This window comes from Heloderma suspectum, chromosome 4, assembly GCF_057233095.1.
Source record: "Heloderma suspectum isolate Gila_16-S chromosome 4, 16-S_ref, whole genome shotgun sequence".
Classification (NCBI taxonomy): Eukaryota; Metazoa; Chordata; class Lepidosauria; order Squamata; family Helodermatidae; genus Heloderma; species Heloderma suspectum.
In genome coordinates, this window is record NC_139461.1 from 249,811,617 (window position 1) to 249,826,935 (window position 15,319).

The following is a 15,319-nucleotide window of genomic DNA, read 5'->3' on the forward strand; positions in this document are numbered from 1 at the left end:
GGAAATAGTATAGGAATTCTAAATAAAAATATGTTGTATACCTAATGCCATGTTATAGAGAAGCTATTCAGTGATATGCCAGTATGGCTGGGCCTGATTTATATGAGAGCAAGTGATAAAACAATAGTTAAAGTGCAAATCACAGACGATATTAGAAGACAGAAACTTTTGAGATGAAGTGACATTTACAGATTTATTGATGTATTACATTTATATACCACTCTTTATAATAAATCACAAAGCAATTTACAAATAAAAATACAAAACATAAGCACTAATAAAATAATACTATTAAAACCCTTAAAATTCAAACCAGCAGCTAGATACTAAATACAAGAGACAGTTCAAACAAAACAGAAGACTCAAATGTCTCCTTCAGAAGATCAAAATGACCCAAAGGTTTGGGTGAAGAAGAGATGTGTCTTAAGCAGGTGGCGAAATTGAACTACTGAAGATGCCTTCCAAGGGTCCAAAATAAGTGAGGCAGCTATCTTTGACACTGTTTGAGTGTTGGCAGAGGGGAAAGGGTGTTGCTGGTTATGAGTTACAGCAGCAGTGGGAAACCAATATCCCTCCAGATGTTGGACTCCATCAGTCCCAGCCAGCATAGCCAATAGTCAGGTCTGATGGTTGTTGTCCAGTAACATCTGGAGGCCCATAGGTTCCTCATCACTGGGTTAGAGAGTGGCCTTCTCAGTGCACTGAATCATGAAGGGGGTGTATCATCTTCAGCAGCACATACTTCAGCATAGTTTTCTGCTATACTTCTGAGTTTTGGTCTATTCATGTGGTATCCCTGGGGAAATAGGAACATAGGAAATAGGAAACTGCCTTTACAGAGTCAGACCATTGGTCCATCTAGCCCAGTACTGTCAACACTGACTGGAAGCAGCTCTCCGGGGTTTCAGGCAGGAGTTTTTCAAGCCCTACCTGGAGATGGTGGGGATTGAACCTGGGACCCTCTGAATGCAAAGCAGGTGCTTTACCACTGAGCTACAGTCCCTCCCCTGGGGACAATGCGAGCACCTAGTTTTAGTGGTGGTTTGAATAATTAAGACTAACAAATGGGTTGGCTCACTAGAACACCAGAAATTGCCTTACTACTGCTGTGCCTTGTCTTATGCATGCGACCTCTGAAGGCAGCCCTAAGGAGAAAAGCAGACGGAACTAGGGTGGGTGAAAGCTTGCTAGACAACCTAGTGCTATTCAAGGCAATGGGTAGATGATCCAGTTCTTTTAGCCTTCTCATCCAGTTCTGCCTGTCTCCTTCAGTATTCACTTAATTGTTCCATTTCCCCCTACACCCACTTTCTGTGTATTGCAATGTTATCTAAAGGTTGCACATTGATAGCTGAAGGATAGAATGTCAGATTCAGTGCTCCTTTAGTCTGTCACTGCTGTTTGAAGGCCTGGGGTTTGTAATGAAATGTCAAAGGCATTTTTGCCACACATGGAAACCAGATGTGCTTGAAGATGGACTTTGGGAAGAGGAGAGCAACTTAAATGTGTAGATTTAATCTTCCTGGTCAAATGGACAGATAACATTTTTAATAGACCAGTACTACTGAGTGGCACTGTGACATGCAGGTCTGTTATGTAGTGATCTTTAGTAGCCACATTGAACTTGGCTGGGGTTACTACAGTCCCTCCTGATGGGATTCATATCCTTTGAGTATGTCAAAGTGAGACTCTAGTTAGCAGTAGTGTACTGGAAAATTCGGAAGCGCAGGGTCCCTTCGTGACAGTCACAGCCACGCCCCCTCACAGCCACGCCCCCTTCTAAGATTATACAACCTTGTAAGATATACAGTCTTCAACTGGGATCAAAAAACAGTGCAGCTGAGAGTAAGGCAATGGTATTTCAAATGGTCGTCTGAGAAAAACTTCAAGGGTGTTAAAATCTTTTTCACCCACTCACTCAAACACAAACATTTTAGGTTTTCAGAATATGATACTCTATGAAAGCTTCACCATCTCAACTCAGCCCCCATGGATGGATCCCTTCTACTTTAAACAGCCCCCTTGCACACTCCCTTAGCGCCCGAACATTACCAATTAGCCTTCCCTAAGCTCCTTCATTATATCTCCCCCCTCCCCCTGCAACACACCCAAGCTGGATTGCACTACACACACACACACACACACACTGGTATAGTGGTAAATTTGGAAATGCAGGAGCTCATTGTGACAGTCTCCAAAGGCAGCCCCAAAATTTCAGGCAGCTGTGTCCAACCATATCAACAAGCCAGTATTAGGAGTTTTCATCTCCACCAGGAGCACGTCTTTGGTAAATTCGAATAGGTCTTAATTGCCCGTTCCACGCCAAGTCATCCCAAATAATTTGCATTGCAACATGGAACAATATATTGTTGCTTGGAAAATTCATTCCCCCCACAGCTACGGTGAGGATAGCAGCTAAGCTCAGAGGGAACAGGGAATTCTGAGAGGGGTGGCAGATGACCTCAGAGTCCCTGAGAGCCCTGCCTCGACTATACCACTGCTAGTTAGTTATCAGGCACTACTTCTGAGAAAATACATCCGTGACTCTAAGTATAGATAATTCACCATGGAAATATGACTGTCACGTTGTTGACTTTTATGCATTGGATCTCTGAATCAGTATCTCTGAAGCATGACAGCTGTATTTTGAGATCGTTAATGATGTTGATTTATCAGTAATGCTCTACTGCTTCTGAAACTTCTGTCAGTGAAATCTGAGATGAGACACTGCATCTTTGATAGGCAGATTTCACAGGAGATAGAGACACCTGGGCTATCTTGACAAGGCTGGTCATTCAGCCTGTAAGGAACTTGTCCTTCAGTTCAAAATAATTGCATCTACTGCCATGGCCTCATCTCTGCTTTAGAATAGAGATTAAACCAAGCATTGCAAGTCTACATTGACATTGGAACAGATGTTCTTATTGTCTGTAACTTGGAAAAGTTAAGACATTGTTTGTTTATTCCTTGGTATTTAATTATCTCATTGGATAAGACATAATTCCTGACTCAGAATAACTCAGGCATGTTTAGGAATAAAAGTCCTATGTAGAAGTAATATAGTTCAGTGAAATCTCTGGTACTTACTTCCCCAAATCTTCTTTAGGTTAGGGTTGTTATGCAGTGCTGTGAACTTGTATTTTCTCGCTTCCATGTTCGACCCAGTATAAAAGATTCTCTGTAAAAGCCTGATCCTGAGGTCCATTTGCTTCCTGCCTGATGTTTTTCCTGCATATGGCCAATACTTAACAATTCCTAATACATCTGATGGAGAAATGAATAGAAGTCAAATGGAAAGTGGCAGCTGATTAAACCAGCAGGCGAAATGAAAGGGATCAAGGTGGAATGGGATTGTTTGATGTGGGCTTGGAAAAGTGATAGGGGCAGAATTGGCAGAAATCAGCACAGCATAACTCTCAGATGGTTGATTAGTTTGAAGGACAAAGAAATAAGAGAAATGTTTAAATCACTAGAAAGAACATGACAGTGTGATCTGGGTGGGTCAAACACAGCCCATAATCAAAAGTGTTGCATTGGTTGGACCTAAAGAAGCACAGCATAGTATGTATTAGTGGGTTGAAGTGGAGGCAATGAAGTGTGAAACAATTTTAACATTTATTTGCACCAGTCTCCTGCTACAACTGGTAGCTAATACTATTCTGGGATCCAATGAGCTAGTTTTGTGTGGAGCTGGAATGGGTGTTTGACGTGAATATGAGTTTGATTGGTGTGAACTTGGAATCATTCTCATAAAGCATGGCACAGATATTTTAAAAGTTTGTTTTTAAAACTGTGCTTCTGGATCTTTGCTTTCTTTTGTTTCATTATCTGATTTTTCCGTTAACGTTCACAAAGACATGCTTTGTACGAGACTAAATTATTTGAATTTAGTTCAGCTTTGACTGAATAAAAGTGTGTGGGTTGGGGTGTGGTGTGGTGGTCATTTTTAAATGGTATCAGCTTTGAATTCCAAAGTGAGATGGTGCCTATAGCAAATTATTCAGGTATAAGAATTCTGGAGGCCCTAAAGGATTTTACACTTTAAAAATAAAAATATAGCTGTGCATATTTGTGAAACCAAATCTGCCTAAGGGTGATGCCTTTTGCATTGTGTAGTTATGGGTTAAAGGATTTGCTGTTGTGTAGAGTTGCTGTCCTTACAGATATTGAAGAAAATGGTTAGCATGAGTGAATTAATAATTATTAATGTTGACAGCTAAATAGTTCACACAGACAATGGCAATGAATCCCCTCACAGAGATGAAAAGGAGAGCTTGCGTCACTTCCAGCTGTGTTTCTCATCTCTCTAGAGATGCAGAGTGAAGAAGGAGTATAAGGTGATCCGTATGAATTGCCTCCTTGCTAACCTAGGCATGAAAAGGCCTAGATTTTATTAAATATTCATATATATAACTGTGCCCCACAAAAAAGCTACACAAGCAAAATGTCCAGCGGTAACTAGCAGGGTTGGGCTAGATGAAAAGGAATAAGTGTTTAGGATTTGTGCCCTATACTTAAAAACAAGCCTCTTTAAAATGTCTGAAGTTGGGTGCTCAAAATGAATCCTTTCTTTAAAAGCTTGGTTCAAACCTCTGGGATAGTATCCAATGTTAGTCCTATGTAGAGGAGACTCACTGAAATTAATGGGACTCAAGTATGTTGTGAGTAACTTATGTCACATTCATTTCAATGGGTAGACCCATTGGATACTACCCTTGGAGTCCTCCTAGCAACTACTCTAGAACAGTGTGCTGACTAGAGATCTACAAGCATACCATTCACTCTTTTTCTTGCTTTCTTCTCTCTTTCTCTATAGGCTGTTCAGTATTAAACCGGGACTAAGACAAACGTATTTAAATAAACACCCAGAACAACAGTATTAAGGTAAGACATTCCGCTGCATCCAGATAATTCTCATCAAGAGAGCACCCCAGTTAGGATCAAGGTATGTAGACTTGGAAGAGATCTCCTCATCCATCAAGTTGAGCCACTGACACAATAACTTTTGTTTGTTCATCCCTGATGCCAAGTGTTCATACATCTAGAATTGCCAACACTGTCTATGTAGGAATTACAGTTTCTGATATACATTTGAAAACTTTGAGGAAATTTCTCAGAACCCTGTTATGAGCTAGAGAAGTGCAGGCAGCTTCATTTCTAAGGGGTGTGTGTATGTGCGTATGGAAATGGATCAGAGCAGAACATTAAACCTTGGTCTCTCAAACCCAAATAGCTCTGTCTACCATATATTTATCCTTTGACCAGAAGACTTTGACAAAATGGTAAATGCTACCCTCATGATTGTTGCTTGGTCTTAGAACTGCTGGAAGTTCAGGGTGTTAAAGAACTGAAGGGCAATTTGTTGACCTCTTAAACAAATGGCCAAAGCAGCTTTGTCAATAAGTCAAGAAAAACTACTGGTCCATGAACACTTTTATTATCCTACCTGCCCACACATTCTTGTGTGAATTGTATGTGGCACATTGACAGCCTGAAAGGGGAAAAAGAAAACTCTTCCAATTCACAGAAGTGTCCTAACAAGTTCCCTGGGCAATTGTTATGCAACCACATGAGTGCTTGTATACAAACCGATGCAGATGCTGTACTTGAATGCAAATGGAGGACTTATTGACAAGATCTTATTGCCTGACATTTGTTGCAGTGGCTCAAGCAGTTGTCTTCATGACTGTAACTGAATTCTGACTTATTCTTAGCATGCTTAGCAAAGCTGCAGAGCAGGAAGACCCCCTTCTCACACTCAGTATAACTGCCCTTTGGTTCAGCACAGCTGTACCATGGCACGTACATAGCCACTAGCGAGGGAGGACAAAGGGTGGTGGGGCAGTGTTTTCAGCTTCGAATATGCTAGTGCTTGATTCCGTGAGCTGTTGCCTTAGCACAGCAGCTCATAGGAGTGGGTTGTTGGAGAAAATTCTTGGCACTCGTTGCTTTTCTGAAAGTACTTTGAATTGAGCATTGGTTGAGACCGGGGCGTTTCCTTCTCTCTCTTCTGGTTGTAGCTCAGAGTGAGCTTCGCTGTCTGGAGCTCTCCCCTTGCTTGATTTTGTAGTCTCAGACTTTTGTGAGGCTGGGGAGAATGAAGTTCTTCTGACTCAGAGGATTATAGCAGTGCCATGTCTTCTGGCTGGCTGAATATGGGACTGACTGACGAAGGTGAGAATCAGACTGCTATCCAAGGGAAGGCAGAGTCTTTTCCTGTACCACAGTGCTGAAAGTCATGCCGGACAAACCAGAGCTGCTGCTCCTGAGTGTACCTTGTTCCTTGGTTGCTCCTAAAGCTGTTGCTGTCCAGGCAACAGCAACAAGAGAGCCAGCAGGCAGCATGCTCCCACTGTGACAGTTTCTCTGTCTGCATAGGATCATACTCACTGCCACCATTACCACAGCAGAGGCTCTGCAAAGCAGATCAACTTTAGAAGCAATGGATTGCTCTTGGTTGGAATAAGGCAAGCAGCTCCAGAAAAGGGTTTGGTCTGAGGCCTATAATTTTGAATAATATACCATTACTTAAAGAAAGGATCATTGGTGTTTTATAACATGGGGCCCAATTCTATGCCTGCCTACTTCCAAGTAAGCCTCATTGAATTAAGTGGGGATTCCTCCTAAGTAACCATGCATAAGGTTGCAGCTTTATGAACTTGGCATGAAATCTTGTTTGTTAACATGGTTGCGTAAGCCTTTCTGGCTGGACTTTCCTCATTTCCAGTTACAAAACATCTCAGGATACCTGGTAATTAGAAACAGAATCTGTTCTCTGGATAAGAAAAGAGGGGAAAGAGCTACACTTAAATAAACATGGCAGTTTTGCTCAATTTGATGTTTTCATTAGACATCTGAGAAAGGGGTGGAGGAGCGTCCATCCGCCTTCTCCAACCTAGTGCCCTTCAGACGTGTTGGACTACAACTCCTGTCATCCCCAGCCAGCAGGGCCATTGGCAATGTTTGGTGTATGCTAGGGAATTTTACTTGGAGGGGAAGGCACTGTTGATGCAGATAAGGGCTGAAAAAGTAAACTGGTTAGTAGAGATAGAAAAAATAACTACTCGAGTTACATGATTTGGGAAGATTGTTGTTAGGATTGTTTATCACACACAATCCCCATGGTGGCCAAAGATGCTGCCAGACAGTGTCATCACCGTTAAGGAGGAGAGTCCCAGCTGGCCTCTCCCAGCTCCTTTGCCATCTGCTAACCCTTCCCCCTTCCCCATAGGGAGTTTTTCTCCCTTTGGGGAAGAGGCAGTGTAATAGGCAGCAGAGGACTGTGGGGAGCGGGATTAAGCAGAACTGAGGTAGGGCCCTGACTGATGTGGACCGTGCCTGCTTCAATTCTGAATTGTTGCCCCACAACTACAGCACACACTATCGTGAGCCCTAATAGTCTTCCATCCAAGCAGGGTGGCCACTTATGCATTGCCAAAAAAGATGACAAAAGAGAACAGCGATTTGCATAACATATATGTATAGATGCAAATGTAGGAATAATAATTATAATCTAAATAGAAACAGAGTACATCTCACCATAGCGTGGAAGACTGTGACCAGGTGACCTGTGTGCCCACCTGTTCAGCCTGCTGTTCAGGTGCTAACTGTGGATGGGCAACAGTTCTTATGGTTCTTTATCTTTAAACTGGAATGGACAGGACAGACCTTCAAATAGAGGACTGGCCTCTCTAAAAGAGGACACTGGCCACATCCAAGGAGCTCATCAGGCCCACACCTGCTAAGTTTCAGCAGAGGTGCTGCATGGGTAGCTCAGGAACAAACTACATGTGCGAATAATTGTGTTGGTGTAGTTGAACGTGCTGTTCTTCTCTACTTTAGTGCAAGTGTATGCATTCTCAATCCAGTTTGGGACCATGATGCTTCCGGAGAGGAAGGTGTAAGCCTCCCCCACCCTCCAAAAAAATTCTACATACGCCCCTATGGGCAGTGGGGGAGGTTAAAAAAAAAAGAGGAAAATGTCTCCAGGAATTTTAGGAGGAAACGGGTGAAGGGGAAGATTTTTTAAAACTCTCCTCTCCTGAAGCACCATGGTCCCAACTGAAATCACATACACATCCGAATTTTTTTTTAAGAATTATTTATTTATTTATTTATTGCATTTATACCCCGCCTTTTTTCCCTTGCAAGGAACCCAAGGCGGCTTACATTATCCTCCTCCTCTCCATTTTATCCTCACAACAACAACCCTGTGAGGTGGGTTGAGCTGAGAGTCTGTGACTGGCCCAAAGTCACCCAGTGAGCTTCCATGGCCGAGTGGGGACTAGAACCCGGATCTCCCAGCTCCTAGTCCAACACTCTTGCCACTACACCACCACTGTCATTATTATTATTAGCCTTCTCTGCTGAGGCACCCCGGTTATGGAATGCCCTCCTCTTGGAGGCCTGATTGATGCAGACGTTGGTTTCGTTTTGGTGCCAAGTTAAAACATGGCTTTTCACCAAAGTCTTTGAGTGCTAATTGAACTCACTAAAGTTACACATAGTTTTAACTCCTTTATTGTTTTTAGATTTTTTAAAATTGGTATTAGCTTGTTTAATGGTTTAATATGCTTTTACCTAAGGGGCCACGGTGGCTTAGTGGTTAAGATGCTGAACTGCAGACCGGAAGGGCAGCAGGACAGCAGTTCGAGACCCAAGTGCCGCGTGACAGAGTGAGCTCCCGTCTTCAGTCCCAGCTCCTGCCAACCTAGCAGTTCGAAAGCAAGAAATTGCAAGTAGATAAATAGGTACCGCTTTGGCGGGAAAGGTAACAGCGTTCTGTGCACCTCGGTGTTCAGTCATGCCAGCCACATGACCACGGAAGCGTCTTCAGACAGCGCTGGCTCTTCGGCTTAGAAATGGAGATGAGCACCACACCCTAGAGTCGGACACGACTGGTTGGGGACACCTTTACCTTTACCTTTTTATGCTTTTACCTGTTTACATTATTCACCGTTTAATACTGTTTAAATTTATTTTATCTGTATGCTGCCCTGAGATCTTAATGATATAGTGTGGGAAAGAAATGTTTTAAATAAATAAACAATAATAAATATTAGAACATGTAGTCTGGCCCACATTCCCATCTTTGGAATCCCACATTTCAACATCTCATTCCATGTGGTTCCTCATTCTGGAGGTGACTAATACTCATTCCCAAGTTGGATTATAGAGACATTTCATACATCAAATTTCAAGAGCAATAAGCAAAAATATGGCTCAGCGGAATATTTCTCCCTCCCTCTCCCCCTACATTGATTACAGCTTGTGGATTTTGTTCCCAGGAAGTGGAGGCTGTTGCTCTGAAGTCAGTGGGGCGGTGAGTCCTCTCCAGGTTTCAGTCAAAACCAATCAGAACTCTAAAGGAGCTATCTAAGGTGCTTCGCTTCACACCTTGGATAATTCCTTCAGTATTCTGACTGGTTCTGACTGAAACCCGGAGTGGATTCACCGCCCCATGGACATCGGTGCCAGCAGCCTCCACTGCTCCCAGGTTGAATGAGTGAGAACAGTTCATGTCCTTAAATATCCTTATCCTTCACCTGTCTCTTCTTGACATGCTGCACAATCCATCTAGCAAGCTTTCTAATCTTTCTGATTTCTAATGGGATGCAGTGAAAGGTTATGGGGCTTTGTGAGAGTCTGTCCTCTGCCGCCTCTGAGTGTGTTTGGCTGTAGGGATTTGTTGCAAACAGCTACATGTGTCTGAGATGCTGAATTAGTTCACAGCTATTCAACCCTGTCTGTGCTCTGTCTCCCCCGTCCACCCTCCCACCCCAGCGTTGCTGCTGCTGAGACAAGTTGAAATGTAGCCTCTGCTCAGTTCACCATTATTTAGCATCACAAACAATGGGTGGAAAGAAGAAGGCTGCCCCAGTTACTGTGGTGGATTCAGCCAAATGGATGCTAGAATGTGTTCCATCTGCATCCTTTCAGGGATGGTGCTTTGTCTGCATATGTTAACCTTAGCCAGGTTCTGTGTGCTCAGCATCTTTGAGCAGATGAGTCTGGAAGGATGGCCAAGCAGTAAGAGTAATACAGAAGGATCAAGGGTTCAAGTCAAAGAGCCATTGGACCAATTCCTAAGTCTTTATGAAAGGGAAGCTAGTAGCACAGGGGTGGGCAACATGCAGCTCCTGCCGCCGTTGAGCTGCCAAATGCAGTGGCAGGTGGGGGTGGAATGGCTGTTTTGCTGCTACAGAGTGCTAAAAGGGACAAATGTAGCTTGAGAACAAGCTACATTTGACCCTTTTAATGCAGTGTAGTGCTTTGCCACCAAATTTTGCCGGTGAACTCCCAGATTTCTTCCCTCCAGTGCCCTGTGGAGCGTGCATTGCCCTGTGGAGTGCTGCCCATGGGGGGTGGGGGTGGGATGGGTGGATAAGGCTGCCAGATTGCATTTGTGTACAGGGCTATGGTTTAGTGTTGTTTTTGTTGTTTGCCAAAGGGAGAATGTCAGTACATTCCAGCATTGGTACCCTATGATGAAAGAAGCTGCAGCTGCTGAAATTTTCCATTCTACGGAACTGTTAAAGGCATAGAAATGTTGATCTATGTGCAATCTGGCAGTCATAATGTGCAGACTTGGGTGAAATCAGTTGTTGTCAGGTTTCCTGATCCCCCCCAGTGCACGCGCTGAGGCAATCTGACACTGGACACCCAAATCAGTGAGATTTCTTTATTGTAAGAAATCCCATGGCAAAAGCTTAGTGGTTACACTCTTCAGAAATCATATAGCTGATGGCAGTAGCTATAGGCTCTATGTAATTCCAGAACAGTCCAGATCTAAACTCTACTACCATGACTGAGATCCTCATTAACGTGTTTTTCCCATTGTCGTTTCCCACAGTTCTGAACACAAAGGGAGGGACTCTAGATTCCTGGGTATCTAACCCAGGCAATCCTTCCATGGGGTTCCAACCCCAGACATGGAAAGGGAATGATTCCTGGAATGAACCCATCAGGCAATCAAGGGATAACTTCTTGAAGGGCCTAAACAAACCACACCCATAGAGAGTCCAACTTTGAATCTTTTGTTGATTAATCCAGGCTACATAGACAAGGCCTATCAAGATCAAAGGAAGGGTAAACCGAGACATGCAGGGAGTTCTGTGCCAGTGCTTTTGCGTTGGTAACTTCACACTGCTTGCATCCAGGCAGAGGAAAGTCCAAAAGTCATAGATCAAACCCAGCCTGCTGGTATGCTGAGCTGACGACAAATGGGCACACACAATCCATAGCAACAAGAGTTCAAGTCTATGAAAAGCCTCACAGTACTTTTCATGGCAAGTCCTTAACAATCCAAAGTTCCAGTCCGTGTGCAGAGTGCCTCCAAAAGCCCAGATGATGATGGATTCAAACAGAGAAGGCTTCAGGCAATGAAGACGAGATGTTCCTAGCAAAGGCTCTTAGCCTTTGCATCAGCTTAAAAGGGAAGGCATGAGTGTAAGACACCCCCTCCAGGTCTATTGACAGACAAGGGCCTTTAGCCTTTTAGCAAGGCCCCTGTCTAAACAGGGCATCACTGCTCAGCTCTCCAGCGGTGACGCTTCAGCCTGGGCGACCCTTCTGCAAAACCCACCCTACGTCTGTCAGGTTCTCACGGACAGCTTCCAGCCTCCCTGCCTGCCAAGGCCAGACCAGCAGGCGGACAGGGAGTTAGGTGACTCCCCCAGCTCTGCTCTGAGAACACTGACAGAGATCAGACAGATTCTGATGTGCCAGAGGCTGAATAGGCCCAAGCTCTTCCAGGCTACTTTGAATCAAATCCTGGCTATAACCTACAAGGCCCGAACAGTTATTTTGTTACTTGCTTAATGAATAGGAAATAGTGTGTGTGTGTGTGTGTGTGTGTGTGTGTGACGTTTTTGGGCCCTTGGGCCCATTTAGAATTTTCAGGAAGTGTCCTGGGTGCTACCACAAAATGGCTGTCAGGGGTGGGGGAGAAGGTCTGTCATAAAATAGTTGTCATGGGATGTTGTGGCTAGTCTTGAAATGACTGCCATAATGGCTGCAGCTGTAAGTTGATAAAATTGCCCCCACATCACTGAAATTTGAAATAGCAACGCCTGACATTGCCCTACATCAGTTTTGCTACTGACTGGTCAATTGCATAGCCCCTTTTCACCACCCTATCTTGTCCATCTCATCTGGATTGTAAATCACATAAGGCAGGCACCAGTTTTTGTGTTACCTGCAGAGCATAATGTGATGCTGGTCTCACACACACTATCTCTCCTCTACACCCTCCCCAGGCCAGGAAACAGCAGTCAGTCACCAAAGCCAAAAAACCACAGCATAAAGAAAAAGTCACCAAATTAGCAGAAGACCAGGATACTCACTGCATTGAAAGGTAAAAAGGTAAAAATTGGATTTAGTAAATAAAACCGGATTAGCTTGGATTTGCATTATTTTTATGCAGGATTCCACCAAAACATCAAATTAAAGCTTCCATTGATGTCTATAAATTGGCAATAGCAATCACAGATCTGAAGTGCTCAGCCAGTGCCCTGGCACAAAACCATTGATCTAAGGCATGGATCCTTATAGACAGGAGAGAGAGAGAGAGAGAGAGAGAGAGAGAGAGATGTAACATGGCATGCCAACAAACACCATGAAGTCACAAAGTGCTTTAGTGGACACAAGTGTGACCTATGATTTAATGGTGGGTTTGTGGTGGGGGGGGGGTGTGCCTTGTAAAAATGATGAGGATCCATAAGGATCTATCTTTTGGATGTTTTTGTACCATAGTGGCACTGAAAAGTGCCAGCTCTGTGATTTTTATGGTTTTGTCCATGGAGACATGTGATCTGTGATTTGATGGTGATTTTATAAAAAATAATGCAAATTCAAGAAGATCAATTTTAATTCTGCTGGATCTGACTTTTTCCTAGCTACCATGGAAAAGCAAAGAGCCCCTAATTAAAAGCAGAAGAACACAGGTTCATCCGTCATATAGCCATGAAGTTCGCTGGGGACTCTGGCTCAGTCAGTCTCTCTCTCTCTCTCTCTCTCTCTCTCTCTCTCACTCACACACACACACACACACACACACACAGCAGAACCTCCAGCAAACACGCCAAATTCAACCTGCCAGACTTCCCCATCCAACCCCTGAAGGCCTCAGAAGAGGCTCCTCTCCTTCCTCAAAGCCCCACCCCCTCAGAGAAGGGAGAGGGAGTGAGAAAGTGGCTCCCAGCTGAGCTGCAACTTCACCAAGTTCAGTGAAGCTGAACTTCAACTTCACCATGGCACAGTCAGCTTCACTCAAGGCACTGGCTCAAGGCATTGCCTGCCCCTCGTGTGTGTGTGTTTGTGTGAAAATGTAGCAGGAGACATGCCAGCCTGTGGACTGAAAATGGTTCCTTGGTCACCACCACTACAGTATTTGGTCTATCTTTCTCCTTGATCATGCAATTGCAGCTTGAGCAATTTGACTCACATTCCTGAATCCTTATTAAGGTTTGGAGAACCTAACATCTTGAATTCTTATCTGGGTATTTTCTTAATAGAATGATTTGCATTAAAAGTCATAACATCCCCCCTCCCCAAGATGTGTATCTTCTAACTACAGTCCAGTACTTACATGATGGTTAGAGTAATTCTCTGCCACCCTCTCAGACTGGTGCCTAGTTTCTTTGTTTGCACGAGCAGAAATTAAATAACGATGTTCTTGATATGGTTCTGTTAACAACATGGAAGGATGTAAAGCTACACACGTGTTGCTTCTGTTAGCCTAAGAAAAATAATCCGTTATTTCTTTTAAGTCTGTAATGACACTGCGGAGTGGAGATGTTTCAGTTACGATTTGTCCAAGATGTAGCAAAGCTAGAGTAACGTACTGGGCAATCCTGTGCATATTTACTTGGAAGTAAGTCCTGCTAGGTTCAGTGAGGCTTACTCCCAAGTAAATGTGCATACGATTGTAGCCTAGGTTTTTTTGTTGCTTCCTTGTATTCAGACAGAAATGTGTTGAGTCAGGTAGATCTCTGACCCCATTCTGATCAAGAGCAAAGATGGGAATGAGGCTTTTGTTACCTTTCCATAGCATTGTGGAAAGTCGCTTAGCATTCTGAACTGTTGTTGGGGAACAGCCAGCCAAAATGACGGGTCTTCCGCTTCTGTAGGTACGAAAAATGACACCCTGTGTTTCTGTGTGTACATGCACCATGCCCTTGTTCTTTGGATCCCAGTTTGTGAACAGCGCAGTGGAAAGATGGAAAATCCACAGTCAAAATCCCTGTGTCCCCCACATACCTTCCTTGAGGGAGACACGCTGTAGAACAGATGGAAGCCAAATCGCATGTCTGTCTTGTAGCTATTGCTATGCGAATTTATAGATTAGTAATCTCCTAATTTTAAAATAACAGATGCTGCTGCCTTGAGGGAGAGGCAATGAAGGGTGTTTCCGTGCACATTAGCAACCTCATATGTTCCTCATGCTGCCTTACTGTGAAATTTACCTCCCTCGATTTGCACTGAATGCCTGCTGGGTTAAGGGGTGCTAGGGATGAACATTTGGCATTTGCATCTCACACTGTCGGTAGACTCACCTTTTTATTCCACCCTCATCAAAACTACAGTGTTTGAAAGTACTGTAGCTGAAGGCCTGTGTCTGCCTACAGGTCAAGGGAAAGATGTGAATGTTACAGTTTTAAAATGAATCATTTTCAAGGACCAAGATGAGAAATCCACTGCTGAGGCCATATGGATCCTATGCCAGGAAGACAGGTTTCCCTCCAGAAGTGCTGCCAGTTTCTAGAAGTTGGAGCTGTGTCTTGACCACTGTCCCCCTAAATCCAGTTCAGTTCATTTTATTATGCGATCACAGAGCCATTAATCCCCTAAATCCAGTCCTGAGAGTGGAAGTACTTACTGCAGATTTCAGATGTCCGTGTCACCCCCAGTAGCTGCCAGGAGCACATATGGTAGGGTTGGAGACTCTTGGTATAATGGTGGAACCTCATTATGGAAAAACTTCATAAGAGATGCTTCTACATGTTTCAGCTGGGATTGGGGTTTCCTCATGCTCTAGCATAACTAAGATAATGGTCAGACCACTTCCTAGTGAAGTTTAGATTGCCAGTGGCCATTCCCCTTCGCAGGAGTGGAGGATCCATTAAGGTGATCTGCCCCAGGAGACATATGGAATCTGAGGGTTTCTGAATGCTCTTGGGGAGTTTCTGGTTAACATGGCTGGCGATGTTTGACCATAAGAAAAATTCTAAAATCCATGTTAGAGCAATATCTTTGTTAGGCCAACTCGAAGTTCACAAAACAGTATACAAGCTTTTAAGATCTCTAGTCTTAGGATGAA

General features: G+C 43.8%; 1 protein-coding gene across 1 annotated transcript in view; it reads left to right on the top strand.

Moving 5' to 3' along the window:
• The window catches only part of NFASC (neurofascin), a 222,563-nt gene that overhangs the window by 31,468 nt on the left and 175,776 nt on the right, over positions 1 to 15,319 (top strand). The window contains exon 4 of the mRNA XM_084853243.1: positions 4,817 to 4,884. The gene's annotated coding sequence lies outside the window, so the exon portion shown is untranslated. The remainder of the gene's footprint in view (positions 1 to 4,816; positions 4,885 to 15,319) is intronic.